Here is a 14041-nt window from a genome sequence, read left to right as displayed (position 1 = left end):
AACAAACCTAATACAACATTTTATACCCAAATATGGAAGCCTTTTTGTAGAGAAGAAGTATATCCAGTGAACAAGTTAGTCAGGACCTACCAGATAATCTAGTCCCCAAGCTGATATCCAGAGTAAATACATATCTATGGAGAATTACTCAAGCTGATGATAATGCCAGTTTGAGCATTTTAACATTCCACCTTATTTCTCTTCTTCCAAATTCTTAGTCTCTCTATTTCCTCATTCTGTTTCTCCAAAATTTTATACAAACCATTTAATCTGCGCTTCCTCATCTTCAGAAGAGTGATAAAATGGAGGCGGGGGGTTGGGGGGAGGTTCTGTTAACCTGAGAGGAGTTTATAATTTTAAAAGAGAGATTGTAAAGCATGCTATTATCTCTGCAGCATAGATTCTGGTAGTGTCAGTTATTTTTGTTTGGTTATTTGAAGTGATGGAAGGCTGATTTCTTTTTTTTTTTTTTTTTTTTGAGACGGAGTTTCGCTCTTGTTACCCAGGCTGGAGTGCAATGGCGCGATCTCGGCTCACCGCAACCTCCGCCTCCTGGGTTCAGGCAATTCTCCTGCCTCAGCCTCCTGAGTAGCTGGGATTACAGACACGCGCCACCATGCCCAGCTAATTTTTTGCACTTTTAGTAGAGACAGGGTTTCACCATGTTGACCAGGATGGTCTCGATCTCTCGACCTCGTGATCCACCCGCCTCGGCCTCCCAAAGTGCTGGGATTACAGGCTTGAGCCACCGCGCCCGGCCACCAGTAGTTCTTTACTCTTTTCTATCCTGAGGGTCTGAGGCTGAATTTACTCATCCCAGGGTCGTTTTGGCTTCATTGCTGACTGAGTGACCAGTCTGAGTCCCATAAAAGGTTCACTATTTTTTGAATGGGCAAGAACTTTAAGTATAAATACTATAGTATGAGTCATATAAAATGGTAAATTAAATGCAGCAGTTTTTTTGGAAACTAGTTTTTTTTTGGAGAAACTAGTTCCAGAACTAGTTATAGTACTCTAACTAAGGAACACAGACCTGGGAATTCATACTTGATTCAGACACTTTAATCCTTACATCAATGTGTCTCTCTCTTACTCAAGTCTAAAACCAATGAATCATTGTAAAAGCTAGGATTGGGGACCGTCTGGTACCATTGTTAGTATTTTGAGCTGTGATGAAATGGCACAGATAATTTCCTTTTTCCCCCTGCTGATCTAATTTTTTTTAGCTTTAACTTTATGTATAAATGACTCCCACATCTACATTCCAGCTAGTTTTTTGTATTTTTAGTAGAGACGGGGTTTCACCATGTTGACCAGGATGGTCTTGATCTCTTGACCTCGTGATCCACCCGCCTCGGCCTCCCAAAGTGCTGGGATTACAGGCTTGAGCCACCGCGCCCGGCCGGAAGGCTGATTTCTAATAACCTAATTGGTCTATATATGAAAATATATATACGTATATAAAAACCGTTTCTTCTTTTAAGAACATCTTTTACTCTATGAAATTGAATTATGATTAAGTACCCTGGGTTAGGGAAAGAGAAAGCTGTGAATCCAAATGCCAATCTCCCATTTCCTAGCTATGTGACCTTTTTATTCATATGTAAATAAGGATAAGAGAGGTCCCTGTTTCATGGTTGTCCAGATTAGATGACATAATTTACATAAGGTACTTATCCTAGTAAGCACATAACAAGTGCAAACTAAATCACTTTTGTTGTTATCAGCAAATTTAATTTGATATCTAATATTAAAAATCTACAGTTTGCCTAATATTTTCATATTGTATTCCCATAGATTATATGAATACTCATAATAAATGTTTCATCTATGGTCTTGTTTTTTGTTTTAATGGTGTGTTCTTTAAAGTTAAACTATATTTCACAGTTTACATATAGCATTTATTTCACCTGATTAATATTTATAAATATCTGTAATCCTATTTTTATTTTTTCCTGTTAAAGATGTATACTATTTTTTACATTTCAAATGTGTAAAGCTAATGTTTTTTTTATAAATTACCTGTATAATATCCCTATTTTAGCATATTCTTGCGAGTTTCTCACCTTTTGCTTATTTCTAAGTTTTTTTAATGTGTCTTGTTAATTGAAAAAATAGTAAACCAACTTTAGAAAGTTGAGGGTTTCTGTTTCCTCTAGAATAATTGTTTAGGACATGAGCATACCTCATTACTTTGCTCTTTCTTTGAAGTTAGGATTGGACCCCAGTGTTTAGGTAATAAGGCTGAGAAGTGTAATGCTAAGGACAGAAGCACCGCATACCTGTTATTTAGTGTATGGTGGTCACGTTGACATGTTCTCCTTCTTCATCCCCAAATGACCATAACTCTGAGTTCTGAAAGAAGTTATTCTTTTAGAATGTTACTAAACTTTATGCAGTGGTTGTTTAGAGCTGCAATGCAGTGGTTACATTATTCTTAAATAAACCCTCCACTAGGTTTTGGAAATTGAGAAACAGAATTTAACCTTGCCTTAGACTGACTAGAAAGAAAAGTAGAAGGAATTTAGATTCATAGGGTTTTCTCTTTTTATTTTGTTTATGTTTCCAATTCCCAAAGATTATTTCTGCTGTTCTTTAATAATAGTTCACAGCCTATTTACTATTACATTCTGGAAAATGGGTTTTGCTTTTATATTTGTAGCAAAGTTTTCCTGTTTATTTAGGAGCAAAAGAACAATAGGTATAATAAACATGCTACTTTACCATTGTGGAAGTTCCAAATCATAAATTAGATATTTTCCCTTTTTCTTCCAGATTAAAAATAAGTCACACTGCTTTTGGCACTTGGACAGGACAATCTTTCAGTGGCAGCAAAATTAGCCTCTTGGCATATTTTTATTCAGTTTGAAAGAATCCTTAAGGCGTAGTTTTATGTTTAAAAGCAAGAATTGTGTTTACTTTGCCTAGGGTAAATTTCTTGCCTGAATATGTGAAAACTTAAGTCAAACATTCTTAGGTAAAAAAAAAATTAGTATCAAAAGATTTCATTATAATGATATTTTCTATATTATATGGCATAAAATAGTATATAGCTAAGTTCTGTATTATTTTAAACTTATATTTCTGCTACTACAATAGTGATAGGTCTTGAGGAACTCCAAGGGGCCTAAATATAAATTTACAGGTATTTGAAGAATCAGTTGACTTGCTGTCTGAACTGAGTATGTCTGTAAAGGTATGTTTAAATACATATCCCTATATTAAAACTGGTCATGGCTTGTAAGTTAATCACCCATGAACAGTGTATGTTTTCTTTCTTAATAGCCAGTATCTTAGACAATCAATATATAATTTATGTTTATAGTCATAGACATACAAAATGCAGAATAAAGCAAAAAAGAATATTGCTTTCATCTTATACTTCACAGAGAAAGCCATAGGATGAGTGGGAAAAAAAGAGAGCAAGATGATCACGTAATAACTTCGAAGTTTTCTTTCTAATTTTTTCAGTGTTGGTATGGTTTGGTTGTGTTCCCACCCAAATCTCACCTCGAATTGTAGCTCCCATGATTCCCATATGTCATGGGAGGTAACTGAATAATGAAGGTGGGTCTTTCCTATGCTGTTCTCATGATAGTGAGTAAGTGTCACAAGATCTTGTGGTTTTATAAAGAGGAGATTCCCCTGCACATGCTCTGTCTTGCCGGCCACCATGTAAGACGTTCCTGTGCTCTTCCTTTGTCTTCCACCGTGATCGTGAGGCCTCCCTAGCCATGTGGAACTGTGAGTCCATTAAACCTCTCCCCTTTATAAATTACCCAGTCTCAGGTCTGTCTTTATTAGCATTGTGAGAACAGACTAATATAGATAGAAAACTGGCCATGGTAGAGTGAGATGCTGCTATAAAGATATCTAAAAATATGGAAGCAACTTTGGAACTAGGTAATAAGTTGAGTTTGGAACAGTTTGGAGAGCTCAGAAGAAGACCAGAAGATGAGGGAGGTTTGGAACTTCTTAGAGACTTGTTGAATGGCTTTGACCAAAATGCTGATAGTGCTAGGGACAATAAAATCCAAACTGAGGTGGTCTTAGATGGAGATGAGGAACTTGTTGAGAACTGGAGCAAAGGTGAATATTGCTATGTCTTGGCAAAGAAGCTGGCAGCATTTTGCCCCTGCCCTAGAGATAAATGGAAATTTGAACTTGAGATGATTTAGGGCATCTGGTGGAAGAAATTCTAAGCAGTAAAGCGTCCAAGAGGTGGCTTAGGTACTGTTAAAAGCATTCAGTTTTATTTATTGACAAAATATGGTTGGGAATTGGAACTTACATTTAAAGGGGAAGCAAAGCATAAAAGTTTGGAAAATTTGCAGCCTGACAATGAGATAGAAAAGAAAAACCCATTTTTCTGAGAAGACCCTGTCTGAAAAAAATAAAATTAAAAATTAATAAAATATAAGGATTTCCCAATTATAAAATCCCTTATTGCCCAATTTTCTATTCCTAGTATCTGTTCTTTAGCTCCCACCCCATAGTCTCTGATGCTAATCCCAGTAAAATAACCACAGTGTTTAAAATGAGGTTAGACTAATTAATTATAAAGTCACTACATCCTCAACCTCTGGGCTCTGGGATATCCTTATATTTTAGAGAAGAATTTATAACTGTGTCTCTTCAAGTGTTGGGGTTTTTCAGGGGTGCTTCAGGCCCAGGACAGCAGGGAAAATTCCAGGGCCTGTCACCTGGACTTAAGTACAGCAGTTTCACTTTAATCCACTGTAAAACTTTGATAAGAGGGATTTGCTCCTAAAAGAATATTGATATGCAGGCCCCAACTTAAGAGGAAATTCATCATTGAAAATAAAAAATTCTATAGCCTGAGGTTAAAAACATTTTTAAAACTGAAAATAAAAATAAAAAATTAAGGTTTTTCCATCCCATCACCAAAAAGATAACTGAGCTAAAGCATAAAATTAATAACCAGTTTCTGCCATTTGTAAGAAGCTTTTCTTTGAAATTTTTATGCAAAATTTTTAGACTCATATAGAGAAGTTATCAAATGAAGAATTTCAAAAGAAAAATATTGAAGAATATTTGGTCACCCCCTCACCCCAATCTAGGACATACACATTTAAGACCATATTTTCCCAGTCATTTGTTTATAAAACCTGATAAATACGATATTCTATTATCAAAAAGACCAAATTTTTTATTTTCTTTTTTCAGTAATACATTTATACTTGAAAGGTATGTGTGGAATCTGACCTCCAAAATATATCTTAGTAGAAAAATGTTTATTCTATCTTACTATAAGGTAGGTTTTAGTAGTTAGAATTATCTCTTGCATGACATTTTAAATTATATATTACACTGTTTGGGGCAGTTTTAGCTTTACAGAAAAATGAAGGAAAGTACAGAGAGTTCCCATAAACTCCTTACTCAATACCCCAGTTTACCTTCTTATTAATATTTTGCATTAGTGTGGTACATTTGTTGTAATTGTTGAGCAATTTGTTACAATTGTTGAGCCAATGTAAGCTATGGGCATATTACAATGGGGTTCACTCTTTATGCTGTACATTCTATGAGTTTTGCCGAGTGTGTAATAGCATGTATGGGCTGATGAGGTGACCCTAGTACTTTGGGAAGCTGAGGTGGGAGGATCACTTGAGCCCAGTAGTTCCAGACCAGCCTAGGCAATATGGCAGAACCCCGACTCTACATTAAAATAAATAAATAAAAATAAAAACTTGTTTATTAGCTGGGTATGGTGGTATGCACCTGTGGTCCCAGCTACTTGGGAGGCTTAGGTGCGAAGACCATTTGAGCCCAGAAGGTCAAAGCTGTAGTGAGTTGTGACTGCACCACCGCACTCCAGCCTGGGTGACAAGAGTGAGACCCTGTCTTAAACAAAACAAAAGCATGTATATACCATTACTGTATTGTACAGAACAGTTTCGTTACCATACAAATCCCCTGTGTTCCACCTATTCATCTCTCCCTCCCTCCCCCTAAACCCCTGGCAACCACTAATCTTTTTTCCTGTCTCCGTAGTTTTGCCTTTTCCAGAATGTCATATAGTTAGAATATTTTACTTAGCAATATTCACTTAAGGTTCTTCTATGTATTTTGTGGTGTGATCTTTCTTTTCATTTTACCATTAATTGATTCCAGTATATGGATGTACCACATTTTGTTTATTCATTCACCTATTGGAGGATATCTCGATTACTTCCAAATTTTGGCAGTTATGAGTAAAGCTGTAAACATTTGTGTGCAGGTTGTTTTATGGACTTAAGTTTTCAATCTTTGAGATAAATACCAGGGAGTGCAATTGCTGAATCACATAGTAAGAGTATGCTTAGTTTTATAAGAAACTGCCAAACTGTTTTCAAAAGTTGCTGTACTGTTTCACAGTTCCATCAGCAATGAATTAGAGTTCCTGTTGCTCTACATCATTGCCAGCGTTTGATGTTGTGTCTTAGATCTTAGCCATGCATATAGTGGTGTCTTACTGTTCATTTACAATTCTCTAAAGACATGATGTTGAACATGTTTTCATATACTTTTTTGCCACCTATCTTTGGTGAGGTGTCTTTTCAGATGTTTTGGCTGTTTTTAAATTGAGTTGTTCTATGATTGTTGAGTTTTAAGAGTTCTTTATATATTTTGGATACTAGTCCTTTATCAGAAATGAGTTTTTGCAGATTTTCTTCCAATCTGTGGCTTATCCTTTCATTCCTTGGTGTCTTTTGCAGAACAGAAATTTTTAATTTGAATAAACTACCATGTTTTCCTTTCAATATATATTTAATACCTTATATATGTTTATATATAATATATAAATGTAAATATATATTATAGATTACATATAATTGATATTACATATATATGTAATCATATAAACTATATCATATATAGTTTACATATATGATACATGTAATCTATATTATATATAATTTTATATGTAATCTATCATAATTTATAATATGTATTATATAATGATTTTATATGTAATCTATACTATATAGTCTGATGTGTGATCTACATATAAATTATATATGTGATCTACTTATATATTTTCTCTATATAATATGTAAACATATAAGGTATTAAGTGTATTTTTTGTAGAAAAATTTGGATTCAATTTCTTTAATGTTTATAGATTTTTAAAATCACCGTATTTGCTCAGTAATTTATTTTTGTCCTCATTTATAATTGTCATTTATACGTTTTAATGAAGAGAGAGTTATTTCCTCAAAGAACAATCAGCCATGAAGTAAACTAGTCTCTCGTCTGTCTCTCTCTCTCTCTCTCTCTCTCTCTCTCTCTCTCTCTCTCTCTCTCTCTGTTATTTGCACATTATGTTACTGTATTCAAATTAGATATTTCTGCCTGCATAAATAGAAAAACATTCTCCTCAGAAACTGGGCCTCCCTATTCAACAGAAGTGATTTTAATTTGGGCATCTGTGGTATTTTATATGTAGATCACACTCCAGACAACACTAATACTATATAGCCATGTTTTAAAACCCAGGATAACTGTATAGGAGGTGATAGATGAAGGGAGGAATGTTTTAAATAAAGAAGTATGTTATAGAGAGAAGTTTTACTTTTTTTTTTTTTTTTTTTTTTTTTTTTGAGACTGAATCTCGCTCTGGCACCAGACTGGAGTGCAGCGGGTATTGCAGAAGTTAAGACCACCAGGTGACATGACTCATTCATGCACAGACAGTTTCCAGTTGGTATTTCCAACCTAGAGTTCTGTATCTGGCCAACAATGAAATCATATGTGAAGATGGAATAAATTCATTTTAGACGTGCAAGACCTAAAACAAGTTTATCTTCATGCATGTCTTTTTAGGGAGTTACAAGTAAATGTGTTCCACCAAAAACAAGGAAAAAACATGGGATCCAGGAAACAAATCATTCAGCACATGAGAACAGTGAAGAGAATTCCCAGAGTAATACAGAGAAATCCTGGAAAAGATATTTTTAAGCTTTTCCATAAATCTGGCAAGGAAATTTATTCTTACCAAGTTGTCACTGTTTGCCTCTACTTTTCAATTGAGAATAAATAATAAGAAAGACTAGTAGGTGAAAACTACATCAGCTACACTTGGGAATTATAAAAGCAAAGTATTGTCTTAAGAAAGAACTATATATTCTTTTCACCTCTTTATTCCAATCCAGAAGTATGTTTCTCTGTGAAAGCTTTATTTTTTAATTCAGGGTTACTATTTTCTATAATTTTTAAAACTTCAAATGTGTAGTTTCTGAAAGATTTTAATAGCAGAATCTCTCCCCTTCATCAAATTAAACCATATGTGGAAAGCCCATTACATTGGGTCTACTTTGGTGGGGTGCCTGTCTCACTTGCTTGCCTCTTCCTCCTCCTCCTCTGACTCACCTTGGAGATTCCGCAGAGCAGCTTAAAAACAAGTACTGTAGCAAAAACACTGTTGAACACATGCTATGTTTCTCAGAAACATAACATGAGTACCCATTAATTTCATGAACTCACAGAAACAAAACATTCTTGTGACATGGCTTACACAGTGGCTTGTATACCTGTGTATCTGAAAAGAACTCTGAAAGTCCATCTTGACAAGTTTGCACCTATCTGAATATATTAGTTTCCTTTTAAATGAAATGTCTTTGCCTAGGTTTCAAATAAATTGGAACCTCCACTTTTTACATGCCTGACATTTTTAAGTTTGAAATTAGTAACTCATGTTTCTTTTCCCTTGTTAAGTGTGAGCTGAGACAAACATGAAACACCAAAATAGCACTGTACTTTGTTTGGGTGGGGAACCTGCATTTCAACTGCTCCTTGTAGTACATTCTTTATCTCACTAAATGCAGTCTTTTCTTTTTCTCATGTCACCTTTGTAAAAGAAATTGTTCAAAGATTTATAGTTTTTTGGGTGTTTTTGTTTTGTTTTGTTTTGTTTTGTTTTTTGAGACAGAGTCTTGCTTTGTCACCAGGCTGCAGTGCAGTGCTGCAATCTCGACTCACTGCATCGGGTTCAAGTGATTCCCCTACCTCAGCCTCCCGAATAGCTGGGACTGCAGGCACATACCACCATGCCTGGCTAATTTGTTGTATTTTATTAGAGACAGGGTCTCACTCTGTTGTCCAGGATGGTCTCAGTTTCCTGATCCACCCTCCACAGCCTCCCAAAATGCTGGGATTACAGGTGTGAATCACCATGCCCAGCCAGATTTATAGTTTTAAATAACTTTCCAGATACAATCTTTTCTGGTAAATAAAACTAAAAGATCAGCTAAAGAACAAAAACAGATTAAGTTAATACTACAAGAATTTGAGATTTTATATAGTGTGGTCATTATGGGATGTCTGTCACATCAGAAGTGAATCTTCCTATGTACCATGAAAATGTAAAAGGTAAAACAGTAGGGCATGGCAATAACTATTTAGTCTGAAAAATGATCGTTGGTGGATATTTTTTAAAATGCCAACTTTATTGCTTTTACTACATGTATACCCTCTGTGGGGAAGGGTAGTCCCTAACCAAACATTTTGCGAATTGGTTAATGTTTAATATTTATTTGCAAGACTTAGAAATGTAATGAAGAAATAGCTGTGAACCTTGTGTGCTTTGTGCATCAAAGACTTCAGGTGCATGTTGCTTTCCCGTTTATTCATTCCTTTTAGGCTCTTCACAGAACTAATGCAAAAACCATAGCTTATGAAATTAAAGAGAAATACTTAAGCAAAAAAAATAAAGATTTTAAAAAGAAATTAAAGAGGAATATAACATTTTAAAAACCTCTCCTTTTATATCCTTACTTATAATTTTAAGAATTAAAACCTTGAGCAAGTGCCTATCTTGGCAGGCAAATTATTGACATGAAGTTTGATAAAAGTGCAATTAGAAGAAAATTCAGAATCATAGCTGGAAATGTTATTATCTTCTTAGATTCAACCTAAAAAGCCAATGTCCAGGTTCGCGTTTCAAACTCAGAGGATTTGTTTTCATCCTAAAGACTATGAAAAGCCAGCTACATTTGGAAATCAATAGCAATCCATCATTTTTATCCCTCAGTCATTCTCTAAGGGTATTTTTGATGACACCTGTGAAGAAGCAAAGCCATGGAGGCAAATCAGATATACCAAAGTTGCACTACTGATGATACCCTTGTAGACAACTGCAGAATGCTGGAGAGTGAACACAGCACTCCAGAAAAGCCTCTCACTTAGGTGCCAAGTTCAGGGCCAAAGAATGACTTACATATACCTTTAAAGATAAATTGTGACTTCTCAACTTCGTAAGAAAAAAATAATTGGAACGTCTTGAGGGTGTTCTGTGCTTTTTTGTCATCTTCTGTTTTTTTCCCTTGTGAAAACAGTATCAATCTGTGGTTAGTTTTTTTGTTTTGTGTTGTTTTAATTAAATGAGGATCATTTTATTATCAAAAATAGAAGCCTTCTGTGAATTTCTGCCAGGAGGATCATAGCTGCCAACAGTGCTCAGCTTTGGTGTGAGGTAGTCGGGGTTCCACATGGATGTCATCCCTAGACTAAGGGAAAGCCCTATTGCCTTGGCTTGTTTGGTGATTCTGCCTGCCAGACCCATTTTTTTTTTTTTTTTTTTTTTTTTGAGACAGAGTCTCACTCCATCACCAGGTGCCAGGCTGGAGTGCAGTGGCGCAACCTTGGCTCACTGCAACCTCCGGCTCCCTGATTCAAGCAATTCTCCTGCCTCAGCCTCCCCAGCAGCTGGGACTATAGGTGCATGCCACCGCACCCAGCTAATTTTTTTGTATCTTTAGTAGAGACGGGGTTTCACCATGTTGGCCAGGATGGTCTCGATCTGTTGACCTCATGATCCACCCGCCTCAGACTCATTTTATATAGATTATCATACATGGTTCATGGCTTGCAGGATGCTTATCCCTCTGGGTTAAGTTTTCCTCTTATTCTCTTTTAGTTTCTAGCTGACTTACTTGTGAGAGCAGAAATTACCTGAGTGCTTGAGACCCGTTGTTCATGTGAACTGTGATATACATACATTTGAATACATTGAAGTTTTTAATTTGCCATTGGTAAATTACACTGGAAAGCCATCCTAGTCCTACAGTTAAAACTTTTCCCTGAGTATTATTTCTAATATGTCACTGTTTTTTTTAATGCCCCAAAATTATGTTGATAATTCTCACTTTCTCATGAGCACATGAGTAAGATTTACTTACACTGGTTTTGAAAGGTTTAGAATAATCAGTATTTGACTTACTAACAATTGAAACGTTAACAAAGTACACTGTAATACATAGTGAAATTCTTTAAGGAATTGACATCAATGATCTTTCCTATTATAAATACTTCCACCAGTTTGCAAAGGTAGTGCAAAATTTCATCACTCAGTCTTGATGCTCAGATAACACTAGTAGTCAGGGCGACACTGTTGAGCTTCGGACTGCTAGAAAATGTTTTGGTTTCCATTTTTCAAAGATAGTTGTTGACAGATAATTCATTCTCTTTGTGTATGTGTGTAATGAAAATAGCCACCGTGAATTCAGTAAACCCCTCCTTATTAAATATACACAAAACTCCATTTTTAGGTTTTTGCTATTTGTGAAACTTGTTTATATACAATATCATGAACCTATGAACTTCCTCCTTCATACTCATTTGCCGTTCACCAGTATCACTCCCCCGAGACTCCAGCGTTAGATACCAAATGGCTATACAAATTAGTTTGGGATTGCTTTGCTTACAGTCATCTCACCTCAGAACCCCTCTTAGCAGTTTCTATGTTTCTCAGGGAAAATGCCTCAACAGAAGTAGACCTTTAGGAATTAGAGACAAGTTACAACCAAAGGAGGGACATATCTACCTGCAGAAGCTTATAAAAGCACATGAGATGCAAGCATTGTAGACTATTCACATTGACATCTACTTGCAGACGCAGGTCATCAGTGACTTCATGGAGCAAAGAGGGCAGTTTAATTGGAGGAGCAGTAAGGGCAAAAACTAGATGGTAGAGAACTGAAGACAAAATAGTAGGTGAGGTTTATTGTGGATATCTCCTTTCAAGAATTTTGAATGAAAAAGAGAGGAGAGAGATTAGATTGGTAACTAGAGAGATACTGCTTGGGGGGAAGGTTTATATATAGAATGGGAGAGACTTGAACATGTTTATAGGTTGAAGAGGAAGAGTCATCAGAGAGAAGACAGTGAAAATATCCAAGGGAAAAATGAGAAAGGAAATAACTAATGAAGGAAGATCACAGAGGACTGCAGTCATGGACACAAAGAAAGGTTTTGCCTTTGGATGAAGTATAGGAGACTTTATTCTCTCATTCAGAAAGAAGAATGATTGTGAATATAGAGAATTTCATAGGTAGAGACCTAGAAAGGTGAAAAGAGTGGTTGGACTCAGTCATCTCTGAACTTCAACCTGGAAGTCTGTTCCACTAATCTTTTATTTTGTATTACTGAATCCATATATAATGAGCTACATTAACACTGGGTTTTACTATGTACATAATGTGCATAGTATATATAGAAAGTCTGATCCGTCTTTTCAAATAATATACAGAAATCTAAACTTTATCAATGTAAACATATTGAGTTTGAGGTGTCTATGGATCATCTTAATGGCGATGATTATACAGATTAGTTTTCATTTTTAAATTTCTCCCTATTTCATTTAAAATATGATTCATGGCTGAGCACGGTGGCTCATGCCTGAGTGTGGTGGCTCATGCCTGTAATCCCAGCACTTTGGGAGGCTGAGGCAGGGAGATTACAAGGTCAAGAGATCGAGACCATCCTGGCCAACATGGTGAAACCCCGTCTGTACTAAAAAATAACAAAAATTAGCTGGGTGTAGTGGCGCACGCCTGTAGTCCCAGCTACTCGGGAAGCTGAGGCAGGAGAATTGCTTGAACCTGGGAGGCAGAGATTGCAGTGAGCCGAGATTGCGCCACTGCACTCCAGCCTGCTGGTGCCTGGTGTCAGAGCAAGACTCTGTCTCAAAAAAAAAAAAAAAGAAAGAAAGAAAATATGATTCACTATATAAAATTCTAATTAATATAGCTATATTACATAAAGACAAAGGAGAAGCTCTATACATGTGAACAGTCAAATACTAACGGAAGATTTTGTAAAATTGTAAATTAATACTGTTTTCTACACAAGGCAGTAGGATTGAGTATACAAGTTGAACATCCCTAATTTGAAAACCCAAAATCCAAAACTTTTTGAGCACTGATATGATGCCACAAGTGGAAAATTGCACACCTGACTTCATATGATGGGTTGCAGTAAAACATTGTTTCATGCACACATTTATTGTATAATACATTTTTCAGACTATCTGTATAAGATGTAGATGAAACACAGATGAGTTTTATATTTAGACTTGGATCTCCTCCCCGAGATATCTCATTATGTATATGCAAATATTCCAGAATCCAAAATTCAAATACTTCTGGTCCCACGCATTTTGGAATAGGGTTACTTAACCTGTACTGAGGTGACAGGTAATCCCTTAGTCTTCTGGATTTATGTAATTACTGGTTAGCTCAGGACCTGTCTATGTTGGAAGTCTTGTCCATTCAACATTTTTGTCCAAATTAAACTTCCACGGTAGCTTTTTTTTATTTTCTGGCCTGCTTAATAATCTAGTCTTATATTTATTCTCACAGTGAATTAGTCTGTAGAGTGTATTAGTTATAACTCAGTGTATTTGTAAAAGGTGTTCTCAATTATTTTAATATTTGACCTGCAGTAATCTGATAGCCATTTCCAGTTGCCACACATAATGCCTTTGTTATTTAATGTTAAAGCATTGGAATCTTCAGAGTTAATTGATTGATCAAAGAAAGCTAATAGTGCCTGGCTCCCAGTTTGCACTTAATAAGGTTGGATGAGTGAAAGACTGAATGCATGCAATTTCATTTTTGTGAAAGTTTACCTTACTAAAAACTCTCTGATTTTTTTTGATAGTCCATGATATTTTTGGACTGTCTGAAACCATCGAATCTTTATCATAATAACAGATAACTCATAAAAGTTATCCTCTTACCTTGGGTATGGGTTTTGATGT

The 14041-nt window shown here is 35.7% G+C and overlaps 1 protein-coding gene across 4 annotated transcripts in view; it reads left to right on the top strand.

Moving 5' to 3' along the window:
* Positions 1-14041, top strand: part of AFG2A (AFG2 AAA ATPase homolog A) — a 327555-nt gene that overhangs the window by 265619 nt on the left and 47895 nt on the right. The gene's annotated exons all lie outside the window — the stretch shown is intronic.

This window comes from Saimiri boliviensis, chromosome 3 (genome assembly GCF_048565385.1).
Source record: "Saimiri boliviensis isolate mSaiBol1 chromosome 3, mSaiBol1.pri, whole genome shotgun sequence".
NCBI classification, from domain to species: domain Eukaryota; kingdom Metazoa; phylum Chordata; class Mammalia; order Primates; family Cebidae; genus Saimiri; species Saimiri boliviensis.
Note: the sequence above shows the minus strand (reverse complement) of the source record. Positions and strands in the feature narration are given on the sequence as shown.